This window comes from Dasypus novemcinctus, chromosome 2 (assembly GCF_030445035.2).
Source record: "Dasypus novemcinctus isolate mDasNov1 chromosome 2, mDasNov1.1.hap2, whole genome shotgun sequence".
NCBI classification, from domain to species: Eukaryota; Metazoa; Chordata; class Mammalia; order Cingulata; family Dasypodidae; genus Dasypus; species Dasypus novemcinctus.
The window spans coordinates 118,540,723-118,556,515 of record NC_080674.1 but is presented as its reverse complement, the minus strand read 5'-3'; the positions used below and the strand labels follow the sequence as shown (position 1 = coordinate 118,556,515).

Below are 15,793 nucleotides of genomic sequence, written 5' to 3'. Positions count from 1 at the left end.
AAAGACAACCTACACAATGGGAGAAAATATTTGGAAACAGCATATCCAATTAGGGCTTAATATTCAGAAGATATAAAGAAACCCTACAACTCAACAATACGTAGACAAACAACCCAATTTAAAAATGGGCAAAAGACTTAAATAGATATTTCTCCCAAAGAAGAAATACAAATGGCTAAAAAGTACATGAAAAGATGCTCAATATCATTAGCTGTTAGGGAAATGCCAATCAAAACCACAGTGAGGGAAGCAAATGTGGCTCAAGTGATTGAGCTCCCACCTACCATGTGGGAGGTGCCCAGTTTGGTTTCCGATGCCTCCCAAAGAAGACAGTGAGCTGCTGCAATGGGCATGCATGGCAAGGTGATGCAACAAGAGAAACAAGAAGAATAAAACATAGTGAGAGACACAACAAAGCAAATGATTAGGCACCTCCCTCCCACATCAGAGGTTTGGTTCCTGGTGCCTACTAAAGAAGCAAGGAAGATGAACAGACACAGCAAGTGCAAACAATGAGGAGAGGGGGAGAAATAGATAAATTAAATTCATCTTTAAATAAAAAACAAACAAACACCACAGTGAGGGGAATGGATGTGTCTCAAGCAGTTGACCACATGCTTCCTACGTTGGAGGTCCCGGGTTCAGTTTCTGGTGCCTCCTAGAAAAAAAGCAAAAACAACAAGCAAAACAAATGAAAAAAACATGCAGGGGAGCCGATGTGGCTCAGTGGTTGAGCTCCAGCTTCCTATATATGAGGTCCTATGTTCAATCCCTGGCTCCCGGTACTTAAAAAAAAAAAAAAAAAAAAAAAACAGCAAAAAACAAAATAAGAAATAAAAAAAAAAACAGTGAGAAATCATTTCACACCCACTAGAATGGACACTATTTTAAAAAATCTACAAGTATTGGAGAGTATGTGGAGAAATGGGAATACTCATTCATTGCTGGTGGCAATGTAAATGTTGCAGCCCCATGGAAGACAGTTAGGTAGTTCTTCAGGAAGCTAAGGATAGAATTATCATATAATCTGGCAATCCTGCTATCAGGTATATACATACACACAAGAACTGAAAACAGGAACTTGAACAGATATTTCCACACCGATGTTCATTGTGTCATTATTCCAGATTGCCTGAAGACAGAAGCAACCCAAGTGTCCCTCAACCAATGAATGGATAAACAAAATGTGATATATACATATAATGGAATATTAATAAGCCATAAAAAGGAATGAAGTTCTGATACATGCAACAACATGGATTAACATTGAGGACAATGTGTTGAGTGAAATAATCCAGACATAAAAGGACAGATATTGTATGAATTCACTATTATGAACTAATTATATAAGCAAACTCGTAGAATTAGAATCTAGAATATAGATTGCTAGGAGATAAATTGGGTTTAGAGAATGGAGAGTTGATGCTTAACTTGTAAAGAAGTTCTCTATAGGCTGAAGGTAAAGGTTTAGAAATGGTTGGTGGTGATGGTAGTATATTTGTGAGTGTAATTAACAGTACTGAATTGTACAGGTGAACGTGAATAAAAAAGGAAACTTTATTAATAGGATATATATATTACTAGAATAAAAATTAAAGGTAAAACATGGGATTGTACAACATAGTGAACCCTATTGTAAATGATGGACTATAGTTAATTTTACAAATAGAAGAATGTTCTTTCATGAATGATAACAAATATACGATATTAATACAAGGTGATAAAAATAGTATGGCATGTGGGAAAAATATACCTAACGTAAATAATGCATGGCAGATAGAAATATTTTTAAAAATCATTCATCAATTGTAACAAAGGTAATGATTGTTTAAAAAAGGTACAATTATTTTTAAAAGTGTTACCATCAATAGTAAAAGACTAACAAATGTTCCACACCAATCAAGATGTTGCTGGTGGGGTGGTATACCTGAATCCTGTATTTTATGCATGACTATTTTGTAAACTCACAGCTTCTCTAATAAAATAAAAAAGAAAACCCGTGATCAGTGATTGGCCATGCCCACCCCTGTTCTTGGGGAAGAGAGGACTTTTACATCCCTTTCTGTTTCCAGCAGCTTGCCAGGGACTGGACTGAGAATGAGGGGTGGGTGCCAGTAGCTACTTTTCAGAGAGAGTTCTTTACCATAATTTATCAACCTCTTCCTCACTCTCTTCCCTGGATGCTAACAGCATTCTTCTGGTCTCTTGTGTTTCAAAATAGTTACTTCAGACAGCTCCTGCCTGTTTAGTAGTTGTTTTGGTGGCAGGATGAGTCCTGGTGCTCCTTACTCCACCATCTTCCTGAGACGTTCCCAAATTGTTATTGCTTTTCATTTCACCTGTTGGCAATGCAAAGGATTTTAAACAATATTATCATGTAATGTTTATATTCTTTTGATTTTGAAGATGACTAATGTTCAGTAGACTCTCCTATTAGTAGAACCAACATCTCTTGAAGGTCTACTTTGTGCCCAGTGGGGTCCTGGGCGCTTTATAAGGAGAAATGACCCACTTATCTCAGCCTTTTGCTGTCTTTTTTTTTTTTTTTTAAGTGTAAATGGAGATCATTTAATTCTTCTGGATGTTATTGAGATTACTTATGTAACATAATTCAAACTTGACTTTCTAAACTTTGTACAACAAAACTTAGTAATATGCCGAACCATTTAAAATCATTGATATTTACAGTTTTTGTTCTATACAAATGGCAATTTCATGTCATTCAACCTAATACTATAATTTATAGAGCACCTTCAAGATACATAACTGGTACACTTAGTACATGAAAAATATATAAGCTCTAACGATAAAAAGAGATAGTACTTTGGGGGACTGCTGTCTAAGAAAAGCTTACTGACATGGATATTGTTAGGAATTTGGGGATTTCCTAGCAAGGATATGGGGGTATAGGGACAAGAGCAGCTGAGCTGAATTTGGGATTTATAATTGAAATGTTTTCTAATCTTTATCCTAAAAGAACCTCTGTCTATAGTAAGGATCACTAACTTTATTTGCAAAGAATATGAATGCTGAATAGAATTTATAATGTAGTTCCTCATAAAACATTTTCTTACTTACTGGAGAAGACAAAGTTTATTGGCAGATTAACTACAAATCAAGAGAATATGAGACTCACAGGCCAGAATTCAGGTTAATGAGAAAACTCTTAGACCAGTCCTGCTGGGCCTTGCCCAAGTGAACATTTCTGCCTAGTGGGGCCAATCATGAGAGTTCAGGTCCCACCGAGACTCTTGGTCCATATCACATGCATACTCAACAATCCTCGGAAGTCTGATTCAGTGCTGTGTGCAGGTGAATGAAAACAGTTCTTTCAGGTGAAATTGCTGGCACCAACAGCACTTACATGCCCTTTCTATTTTGAATTAGTCAGACCTGCCTGAAGGAAAATGGAATCTCCATAAAAACCTCTAAATCAGAGGGTTATGCTTTTCTACCCTTCACTCCCAACTCAGTACATATTGTAATTGGGAAAATGGGGTTTTATTTGCCTATTATTATTATTATTATTATTTTTTAAAGATTTATTTATTTATTTAATTTCCCCCCCTCCCCTGGTTGTCTGTTCTTGGTGTCTATTTGCTGCGTTTTGTTTCTTTGTCCGCTTCTGTTGTCGTCAGCGGCACGGGAAGTGTGGGCGGCGCCATTCCTGGGCAGGCTGTACTTTCTTTTCACGCTGGGCGGCTTTCCTCACGGGCGCACTCCTTGCGCGTGGGGGCTCCCCCACGCGGGGGACACCCTTGCGTGGCACGGCACTCCTTGCGCGCATCAGCGCTGCGCATGGCCGGCTCCACACGGGTCAAGGAGGTCCGGGGTTTGAACCGCAGACCTCCCATATGGTAGACGGACGCCCTAACCACTGGGCCAAAGTCCGTTTCCCTTGCCTATTATTATTAATTAAGCCAATGCCAGCATTGAATGGTCTCACTTATAAGTCACTTAAGAAGGTTCTTAAGCCTTATACAAGTGTTTACAACTCTCTTAAAAGAATGCTGAACTGGGAATTGTGGTGAGAGTGACCCCTTCAGGGACTCAGGAACCCAAAAAAATACCTGAATGCTGATACTAATGTTTGACTTCTGAATTAGGAAATGGACTTCCTTCTTGCAAGATGCTCTGGATGATCTTTCCCATTTCTATCATGTTTTCAACACAGCTGCCAACTCAACTGTTAATATCAGATATGACAATTATAGGACTCTCAGGCCAAAATAGGTGCGGTAATTTTCTTGAACCCATTAGATGTGTCTTCTCTACACTTTTAAAGCACATGGTTCATCTTTCCCTGCAGTTAACAATTCTGTTGTGTTTTTTTTCATGTCTACTTCTCCTATAGACTGTGAGCATATAAAGGGCAGGAGTCCTATCTTTGTGTCTCTCCAATGTCTATCAGATTGCTTGGCTCAGTTTCATTCATTCGTCCAATCTCTGAATCATTTATTCCACATTGGAGCCTCTTGATAGATGTTAACTGAATGAATGAATGAATATGCTTCTTTTATGTTTTTATGTTTTATGTTTTAGAACTAGTTCATGAAATCCATGGTCAAATTTCAAGGCATGTTCATCTGTATGGGCTTGGGCCCTCTGGTCACCCCAATGCTCTGCAGTCTCTAATTTATGCTGCTCTGCGACAATTCCCTGGGGATTTGCTCACTTCTTCCTGCACTTAACGTTTCCTCATAAGCCATTACTGGCAGACCCTGCAGCTCAGGTATTCACTTTTTACACTAACTTGCAAGACTTCTAGCAGGAATCATAAACCTTTGTGGGCTTATAAATTAAAAACATATTTCCAATTTGATTGTTCACTGTTTGCTCTTCTCTATGGGATTCAATGCCAATACAAACATTTAACGATTTTAGAGACCACGTCCTGTACTGCTCTGTGGACCAGCACCTGGGGGCTAATTCTGTGGGACAGAAAAATGCAGAGTCTGCTAAACCCTCAGGACTGACCACACAGCCCTGGGAGTGTGGATGCCTCTGCCAAGTAATCTGCATGCGAATTATAAGCACAGCTTTTAAAGATGTATTTGGGAAAGTGGCTGTGGCTCAAGCAATTGAACTCCTGTTTACCATATGGTCCCCAGGACCTCCTGGTAAAAAAAAAAAAAAAGAAAAAAGTCCTGTGCAGCATGGAGAGGTGATGGGGAGAGGGAAGTGATGCACCCAAAAAAAAAAAAAAAAAAAAGACAATAATGTAACCAGATAGAAAAAAAAATAGATAAATTGGGCCACAGAAAGTCTGACTATGAAGCGGCTGCTGAGTGCCATTGGGGATTATTGTGAATTTTGTTGGATATGATGAGGACATCAAGGGCCTTCCTGGGAATGTCTTTACTCTCGGGAATGGAAGCAGAAGATGAGGAGTGAAGGACTGTGACACCTGCAACTTACTGTGAAGAAGGTCATGCACACATACACAAGAACATAACTAAATACAGACAGGCACACTGCACCCATGTACATAAATACACACACAAATATTCACATGCAGTATACACACACCTATAACACACAAGCACACTCAAATATATACACATACTGACATATATACACACACCTATGCATACATACACACATGCATACACATGGTAACATATTAACAGGTCTACAGTCCTGGCAGTACCCACTGTCCTGTTCTTTTAACTCTTCCAAATTTTTAATGTTTTCGTGGTAAAAATGGCTTCAGAATTGGAAAAAAACCTCAAGGCTTGCATGTGACAAGCTCCCTACCCACAGCAAGGTAAGCACATGAGAGGAATGTCCTTGCCATTTTAAAACCATTTAGTAGTTCTCACTGTTCCTTAGATCACATGCCAAACCCTTCACCTAGTCTACACGGCCACATTTCCCCCCAACTCTCCTTTTCATCTCTGCTCCAGCCACATCAGCTTTCTTATAGTAATTCAATCCATATTCCTTCCCTAAGGGCCTTTGCACAAGCTATTCCTGGGACCTGAACAATTCATTCCTCCATTTTTCACTTACTTAACTTCTGTCCACCCTTTAGATCTTAGCTTACATATCACTTCTTTAAAGAAGTGTTCCTTGATCACCTCACTCCCACTCTAGGTCAGCTCTATCCCTAATGTGCTCTCACATACCTTATTTTATTGGCCAAAGGTAAGTCAGATGGCAAAAATCTGGAGTCAGAGTGGGAAAGTACTGCCAAGTTATAGACAAAGGGCATGTTTACAGGAAAGGATGAAGAACTGGGATCATCTTTGCATTCTGTGACAATATGCTAATAAGAGTAATTGAAGGCAACAGTGGTATGTCTCTTTTTATTCACTTTATCTCTAGTACCTAGCAAGAGGTTTAACATATAATGGGTGATAAATATTTCTTGAATAAAGGACCATGTAATTGGGTATCTTAATAAAGAAATTTGTGCTTTAATTTATCTTCATTTAAGATGTATCTCTTTTCTCCAGAGATGGTATTCAAAATACTTGATAATGGGCACTAGCCATAGCAATGGAGGAAGATTCTAAATCTTTGATTGTGCCAAGTGTTTGTGCTAGGTCTGCTATATTGTGGAAAGGTTAGAGGGTTCCTAGCAATGCAGATAGAGCAACTTAGTCAGTGAAAAGGGAGTGGGAACTTTCTGGGTTTGGAGCAATGGTTATTTATCAAGTGGACCAGAATTGTTTCCATTTTCTAATCACTGACTGGCACGGCTATGCCATCCCTGCTTTTCCCTCTACCTAATTGAGTTCAGCATCATCAAGCATCACATTTAATGGCATCATCAAGGCCAGAAATGTGGAAGGCTAAAAATCAATGTTAGGACAAAAGTTAGAGTTGGCAAGACTTAGAAAGAATATAGGGCTGTTACTCTAGGCAACAGAAGGAGCAAGAGGAAAAGGCTCTGATGTGGGAACAAGCCTGGCTGTTGTAAAGATTGTAAGATCACGTTGATTAGAGAAAGGTTTTCCATTAAAGTCCTAGAGATACAATTGATTGTATACAAAAAGCCCACAGCTAACATTATACTTAATGGTGAAAGAATAAATTCTACTCTCCCAACCCAAAGATCAGAAACAAGACAAGGATGCCTGCTCTCACCACTTCAACATTGTGTTGGAGGTGCTACCCAGGGAAATTAGGAAAGAAAAAGAAATAAAGGGCATCCAGATTGCAAAGTAAGAACTAAAACTATTCTATTTGCAGATAACTTACCTTGAATATAGAAAATCCTAAGAAATACACAAAATTTTATTAGAATTTTTAAACAAGGTCAGCAAGATTGCAGAATACAAGATAAATATATGAAAACTGGGAAGCGGAGTTGGCCCAATGGATAGGGCATCTGCCTACCATATGGGAGGTCTGAGGTTCAAACCCAGGGCCTCCTTGACCCATGTGGAGCTGGCCCATGTGCAGTGCTGATGCGTGCGAGGAGTGCCATGCCACATAGGGGAGCCCCACGTGCAAGGAGTGCACCCCATAGGGAGAGCCGCCCAGCGCGAAAGAAAGTGCAGCCTGTCTGGGAATGGTGCCGCACACACAGAGAGCCGACACAACAAGATGACACAAGAAAAAGAAACACAGATTCCCGTGCCACTGACAACAACAGAAGCAGACAAAGAAGACGCAAATAGACACAGAACAGACAACTGGGGAGGATGGGGGTTGAGGGGAGAAAAATAAATAAATAAATAAATCTTAAAAAAAAAAAATCCTCAAATTGATCTACAGATTCAATGCATCCCTATCAAAATCCCAGCTGGCTTTTTTTTTTTTTTGCTGTACAAGGGCTGCGGATTGAACCTGGGACCTTGTATGTAGGAAGCCAGCACTAAACCATTGAGCCACATCGGCTCCCTGAGTTGTTTTTTCCATTTGGTTGCTTGTTGTTTTGTTTTGCTTTTGTAAGGGGCACCAGGAACTAAACCCAGGACCTCCCTTGTGGGAAGCAGGTGCTCAACTGCTTGAGCCATATCTGCTTCCCCCAGCTGGCTTTTTGCAGACTCTGGCACCTGCTCCTAAAATTCAATAAGGAAATGCAAGGGATGTCCATGGACCATGGTTAAAAAGTACAATAATAAAAATGTGCTTTTGTCAATTGTTATAAATGTACCACATGGATTGGAATAAATGAGAGTCCAGAAATAAGCCCATTATCAATGGTCCACTGATTTTCAATAAGGAGGCCAAGATATTGATGATTCAAGGGGAAAGGAATAGTAGTCTTTTTTTCAAATGATGGCGGGACTGTAAAGCCCACATGCAAAAGAATGAAGTTGGACCCCTACCTCATACCAAATAAAAATTTTAACTCAAGATGAATCAGAGGGAAGCAGATGTAGCTCAAGCAATTGCGCTCCTGCCTACCATACGCCAAGAACCCAGGTTTGGTTCCCAGTGCCTCCTGAAGAAGACAAGTAATGCAGTGAACTGATGCAACAAGACAATGCAACAAGAGACACATGGTGTGAAACATAATGACAGACACAACAAAGCAGGGAGCAGAGGTGGCTCAAACAATTAGGCACATTTCTTCCACATTGGAGATTCCAGGCTTAGTTCCTGGTGCCTCCTAGAAAAACAAGAAAGATGAACAGACACAGCAGGTGCAAACAATGAGGGGTTGGGGAGAAATAAATAAAATAAATCTTCAAAAACAATAAATCAGAGACATAAATTTAGAGCTAAAACCATAAAATTTGAGAAGGAAATGGGAGTAACTTTTCATGGATGATGAACCCTGAAATAGTATGCATCATCATGAATGATGAAGATGGAAGAACCTTGAAAACATTATGCTAAGTGAAAGAATCCAGACATAAAACATCAACAATATGTTTGGTTCCCTTTGTATGGAATAGGCAAATCCATAGTGACAAAAAGTAGATTGCCAAGGGCTGAGGGCAGGGGTGAGTGGGGAGTGACTGCTAATGAGTATGGGTTTCTTTTGGGGTTGATAAAAATGTTCAGAAATGAACTAATGGTGACAGTTCTCAATAAAGCTTATAAAAAAGATTTTTTTTTTTTTAAAAAAAGATTTTTAAAACATTTGACTTGTAGAATGACATAATAGAAAACTGTAGTTGAGAGAAAAGTAGCTGGGGTAGCATACGAAGAGTGATTTAGAGTTGAGTCATATCGGCAATTACCAAAATATTATAAGGGGACAAGGCCTAGAAGATGGTGCTGGTGATAAAAGTGGAAAGAGAGTGGAGAAGAAAGGGATAAATGAATGAAAGAAGAGATGAAAGAGGAGGGAACTGAAAATACTCTAAAGTTTTTAGACTGGAAACTAATTATTCCATTTACAGAATAATTTGTAAACTGAAATTAAAGCTGGGTTTTGATGGAAAATGACAACTTCTGTTTTAGACATTATTTTACAGGGATTGCAAGACTTAGTGAAAATGCCTGGTAGTCACACACACACAAAATCATTAACTAGAGTACAAGTGAAGTTCATGGCTGGAGATGCCAATTTAAGGACATTTGCTTAGAAAGGAAAGTTTGTACTCAACACGGCAATTGTGCCAAACAACATAGGATGGCTGGGAGACAGAAGCTGAACTTTCAAGACATCCAAGAATCCATTCCTTATGCCTCAGAGTGTCCCTAAAAGGAATCCCTACGATAACAATATATCCTATGGCACTTCATGGATTCAAAGACCAGAAAGATGACTTCCCCAGTCTTTCACATCCTAGTCATTATTCAGCCCACTTCTTCCTTTTTCACCCCTTGGCTTGGTATGATACCAGGTTAACTTGCCTCCTCAGTCATTAGGTATATGAGGCATTATATTATCTAATTATTGCTCAGCCTCTTTTGGACAGCTACTGCTGCATATTCTAGCTAAAAGAAAGTAATGGAATGGTGCTGTTTCAGCCTTCCAAAGAGCTCCAGAAATAATAGTGGCAGGCTTTTGGAATTCATTTAATTTAACCATATTCTTCTCCTTTTACTAGAACTATTTTCACACATCCATTTGTTTTGTTTTTTTTCTTCTCCAGGAGATTGACCATATGCAGGTACTCTCCTAGGAAGCACTTAAAACATTTTTTTTAAACTTCCTTGGATTTCAAAATTCCAGGTTTTCACTGTTTATTTTCCTTTCCATAAAGAATTTGATATAGTCTAAAGAAATCTGAAGAATATATAAATAAATACTTTTTTAAAAAAGATTATTTATGTATTTATTCCCCCCTCCCCTCCCCATTGTCTGATCTCTGTGTCCATTTGCTGTGTATTCTTTTGTGTCTGCTTGTATTCTCATTAGGTGGCTCCGAGAACCGATCCTGGGACCTTCCGGAGTAGGAGAGAGGAGATCATTCTCTTGTGCCACGTCAGCTTCCTGGTCTGCTGCATCTCATTATCTCTCCTCTGTATCATTTTTTGTTGCATCATCTCGCTATACCAGCTCTCTGCCTGGGCCAGCACTTTTGTGCAGGGCAGCACTGAGCAGGACAGTACTCTGTGCAGACTAGCACTCCTTGCAGGCCAGCACTCCGTGTGGGCCTGCTCACCACATGGGCCAGCTTGCTTTCACCAGGAGGCCCTGGGCATCGAACCCTGGACCTCCTATATGATAGACAGGAGCCCAAATCGCTTGATCTCACCCACTTCCCTAAATACTTTTGAACGATAATCTGAATAGTTAAAACAAGATGACAAAGATACTAAGTTTTAGACTCCAAAATAGCTCATCAGACAGCAAAGAGATTTTTGAAACATCACATGATGCTTACATAAGGTAATGACTCTCAAATAGGAATTCCCCACTGATAATGTCAGGGTGTTGATGCCAAATGGTTACTAAAATGCCTAGATTGGATGTGAGGCAATCCATGGATGTAATTAGTGAGACAGACAAACACCATGGGGGTACTTTCTTCACATGAGTTATGTTTGCAATTGGAGAAGGCTGGATTTTGTTTGTTTGTTCTATGTGTAAGATTTAATCTGGAAATAATTTTCATCAATTTCTTTCTTAATCCATTTTAAATAGACAAACCAAATTATCTACTACATACCACCTATTTCACAACAGTAAATCATTGGATCTGAAGCCGTATGGCAAACTTCATAAATGATAAGGTGAGGGCCCAGGCATGACAGAACAGATATCAGTTATCATTTTAGGGAGGTATCAATTATGCTAACATAGTGAAGAGAAAGAAAGCTCAGAAGCAGAAGTTAGGACTTAGTTCAAAATCTCGTTTTGTACTTCATTAATAGTGAGGCTGTGGACAACACACTTCTCAAAAGTTATCTTCATATATACTCTCAATTTTTTCACTTTCTAGTAGTCACTGTTCTGTGAACACCAATCTAGTTCCTATACATTTCTATCACTTAGTGAAATTATTCTTCCCAGGGTCACCAGTAATCTCTAAAACCAAAAGACAATCCTTTGTGGTCAACTTTATTGAACTTTCAGCAGCATTCCACACAGGTTGCCACTCTCCCTTGAAACACTTGCTCCTTTTGGCATATATGACCTTGCAAGCTTCAGTTTTTCTCTTCTTCACTGGACTGTTTTTCTCGATCTTCCTTGCTGCATGCTCTTCCCCTATACAACCTGGAATATCAGAGCATCTCAGTGATCAGTTCTGGGACTGCTTTTTTTTTTTTGTACTAACTCTTTCCTAGATGACCTCATGTGTTCTTATGATTTTACGCATGAATAATACTCTACATTCTGGTGAATTCCAAATCCATAAGTATAGCCTTGGCTCCTCTATGAACCAAAGACTCATGTATCTAACTCCTTTTGACATCCTCTTACATGTCAAATAGGAATCTTAATCATAATGTGTCCAAAGTGGAATTCTTGATGCCCCCTAAACCCAGTGTTTCTCCACATCTGGTTACTTAAACATATCCAGTTTTTCCTTTGTCTTGTTACCTGCATCCAAAGATCCACTGAGTTCTGCCAGTTGTACATCAAAAATATATTTCAAATTTATCCATTTTTCACCATCTTCACTGTTTCCACTGACTTTCAAACCACAAGCATCCACTTACTTGGACCACTACAATAGCCTTTAACATGTGTGGTGGTTTGAAGCTGTATGTACCCAGGAAAGAATGTTCTTAAAGTTAATCCATTCCTGTTGATGTGGACCTATTGTAAGGAGGATCTCCTCCTCCCCCCTCTGTGGCTTTTTGCGTGCTGTCTGCTCTCTGTGTCCATTCGCTGGGTGTTCTTCTGTGTCTGTATTTATTCATTTATTTTTACTTCCCCTCCCCCCTTGCGGCTTGCTTGCTGTCTGCTCTCTGTGTCCATTCGCTGCGCACTCTTCTCTATTTTTTTGCTTGTCTCCCTTTTTTTGTTGTTGCGTCACCTCACTGAGTCGACTCTCCATGGCGCCAGCAGGCCAGGCGGCTCTCCACAGCATGCGGGCAAGCCTGCCTTCACAAAGAGGCCCCGGGATGCGAACTGAGGGCCTCCCATACGGTAGACGGGAGCCCAAATGATTGAGCCACAGCCGCTTCCCTATAAGGAGGATCTTTTGATGAGTAGAATCTTAAGATGTGACCAACCTCATTTAGGGTAGGTCATAGTCCTCTTACTGGAGTCCTGTATAAGAAAATGAAATTCAGAAGGCCATGGAAGCAAGAAGCTGAAAGGAATTAAACCCAGGAGAAAAGAGAGACACCAGCAGACACAGTAACGTGTGTTTGGAAGCAAGAAGCTGAAAGGAATTAAACCCAGGAGAAAAGAGAGACACCAGCAGACACAGTAACGTGTGTTGCCATGTGAGAGGAGACCAGGATCACTGACAGCCAGTCTTCAGGAAGAAAGTGTCATCTTGATGTTGCCTAGATTTGGACATTTTCATGGCTTCAAAACTTTAAGCTTGTAAGTTAACAAATTCCCATAAATAAAGCCAATGCATTTTATGGTATCTGCTTTTGGCAGCAAAGCAAACTAAAACAACAGATTTCCTTGCTCTACTTTTATGACACTATAATCCATTCTTTATACATTTTAAACTTGTCTATTATGAAGATTTTCAAACATATACAAGTGGGCAGTAAGAGTATCATGAACTCCCATGTATCTGTCATCCAGCTTTAATAGCTATCAACTCATACAAGCCTTGTTTCATCAATAACCTCATATATTTCCCTGCCTTCTCCATTACTTTGACATAAATGCTAGATGTCAAATCATTTAACCCCTAAATATTCCAATATATATCTCTAAAAGATAAGGAACTCTTTTTTTAAAAATGTAGCCACACTATCCTTTACACGGCTAGAAAATTGAATAATTTTTTAATACCTGACAATGGCTTTATTTATTGCCTAGCTTTGCTAGCAAAAATTCAAGTAAAATGCTCAAGCAAGGATTTGGCAGTTTGAGATTATTTTATGAATCTCAAAAAGAGAAAGATTGTGTGTAAACCATCCTTTGAGTATGATACCTTTGATTGTATTAAATTCAGTTGAGGGGTCTTTGATTAGATTACTTGATAAGATTGCTTTAGGGCTGTTGGTTCAACTATGTCAGTGAGGCATGATTCAGGTTGCATCCCTGTCCCCTTGCTGGGTCTGATGTAAATGGACACTCACTCAGACAGACAGAGGCAAAAAGGGGGCTGGCATATTTGTTTCTGCAATGTATGAGAGAGGTTTGCTTAAGCATGAAGACCCCAAGAGACTGGGCCCACAGAGCAGCTCAAGAAGAGACCAACCCTGCTCTATGCCTGATAGCTTACAGCTGAACTTGGGAATAGTGCAAAATAGCTGAAACTGATAGAGGCCCAGAAAGAGACAAACTCTATGCCATTTGCTGCTGAAATCAGGAAGAAAGTGGAGCAACAAAGCCTAAAAGAGGAAGCCTGAAGAGGAAGGCAGAGACCAGGGAGAGACCACTCACCATCTTGCTTCAACATGTGGCTGTTGATTTTGGTGAGAAAGCACCTCTTACAGAGCCTTGAGTTGGACTTTTCATGGCCTTGGAACTGTAAGCTTTTATCCCAAATAAATACACTTTATAAAAGCCAACACATTTCTGGTACTTTGCATCTGCAGTACTTTGGCAAACTAAAACAAAGGACATTTAGAAGAGCTATGATTTTAAAATTTACTCCATAATGAAATAGAGATCAGTGGGAAAGGATCACCAGATTGGTGAGACAAAAGGCAGCGAGAGGGAATAGTCACCGTGGCAACCTGATGTCAGTTTCTTGTCTCCCAAAGCTTCATACAGTTGAGAAGCACAAGCTAAGGTTGTTGCTTAAGAGTATCTGATTTCAACAATAAACGTAAGTTATAATTATCTTCACTTTTCCTCTGAATGATCAGTTAAAAAGGACACAGGCAATTCACAATAATGTTTAATGTTCTACATGATCATCGCCAATATACAAGTTTGAAAAAGAACTGTGACTATATATATATATAAAGAACTGTGACTATATATATACTTTTGTTTTTTTAAAGATTTATTTTTATTTTTATTTATGTCTCTTCCCTTCTCCCCTAGTTGTCTGTTCTCTGTGTTCATTTGCTGCATGTTCTTCCTTGTCCGCTTCTGTTTTTGTCAGCGGCACAGGAATCTGTGTCTCTTTTTGTTGCGTCATCTTGTTGTGTCAGCTCTCCATGTGTGCAGCACCATTCTTGGGCAGGCTGAACTTTCTTTCACGCTGGGCAGCTCTCCTTATGGGATGCACTCCTTGCACGTGGGGCTCCCCTACGCAGGGGACACCCCTGCGTGGCACGGCACTCCTTGTGTGCATCAGCACTGCCCATGGGCCAGCTCCACATGGGTCAAGGAGGCCCAGGGTTTGAACCACGGGCCTCCTATGTGGTAGACAGACGCCCTATTCATTGGGCCAAGTTTGCTTCCATTAAAAATTTGATTACCACAAGCTTCAGGTAAAAATCATTATTTACATACATATGTCTCAATTTTAATTCCTCTTTCTTCATATAAAGTCTATTTTATCTGGTATATAACTGTTACATGCTTTTTTTATAGAAAGACTGAATACCCTCTCATTTACAGGCAGTTTTGATAACAGTTTGTCTCCACATTGAAAATTGAATACAGATAAAAAATTAATGAACAACATAAAGATTAAGACCCAATATTAACATCCTGTCTACAGACCACATCAGTTATTTGAGTCCATGCCTCATCCACACACAGTACAGCTGGCAAATACTGTGTGGATGATTCCAACCATTGAAAAAGAACTCAGACTTGTAAGACAGTAGTCATTGCTTAATGCTGCTGTTGTGAAATTCTTATATTGGGCTCATTATTTCCTTTCAAAAACCACTGTTTTTTCTGGTGATATTTAACATATTAAAAAAAAAATATCTTGGTAACTTAACTCTCAGAAAACTGGTATATATATTTTTTCTTCCCCTCTCCTGCCCTACTGTCTGTGTCCATTCCCTGTGTGATTTTCTGTATCTAATTCTCTTTTCTGTCTTCTCTTCTCATTTTTCCTCCTCTAGGATTCACCAGGATTCGATTCTGGGGACCTCTGATATGGAGAGAGGTTCCCTGTCAATTTTGCCAGCTCAGTTGCTGGTCTCTGCTGTGCTTGACCTTGACTCTCGCCTTGTCTCTCCTTTGTTGTATCATCACCTTGTTGCATGACTCACTTGCATGGGCACTGGTTCACTGCGTGGGCACTCAGCTTGCTGCATGGGCACTGGCTTGCCACACAGGCACTGGCTTGCCACGCAGGCACTGGCTCACCACACAGGCACTCACGTGGGCACTCAGATCACCATGCACTGGCTTACCACATGGGCACTCATGTAGGCACTTGGTTCA

The 15,793-nt window shown here is 39.8% G+C and overlaps 1 protein-coding gene across 1 annotated transcript in view; it reads left to right on the top strand.

Moving 5' to 3' along the window:
* MCC (MCC regulator of WNT signaling pathway) overlaps positions 1-15,793 on the top strand; it is a 512,678-nt gene that overhangs the window by 180,244 nt on the left and 316,641 nt on the right. The gene's annotated exons all lie outside the window — the stretch shown is intronic.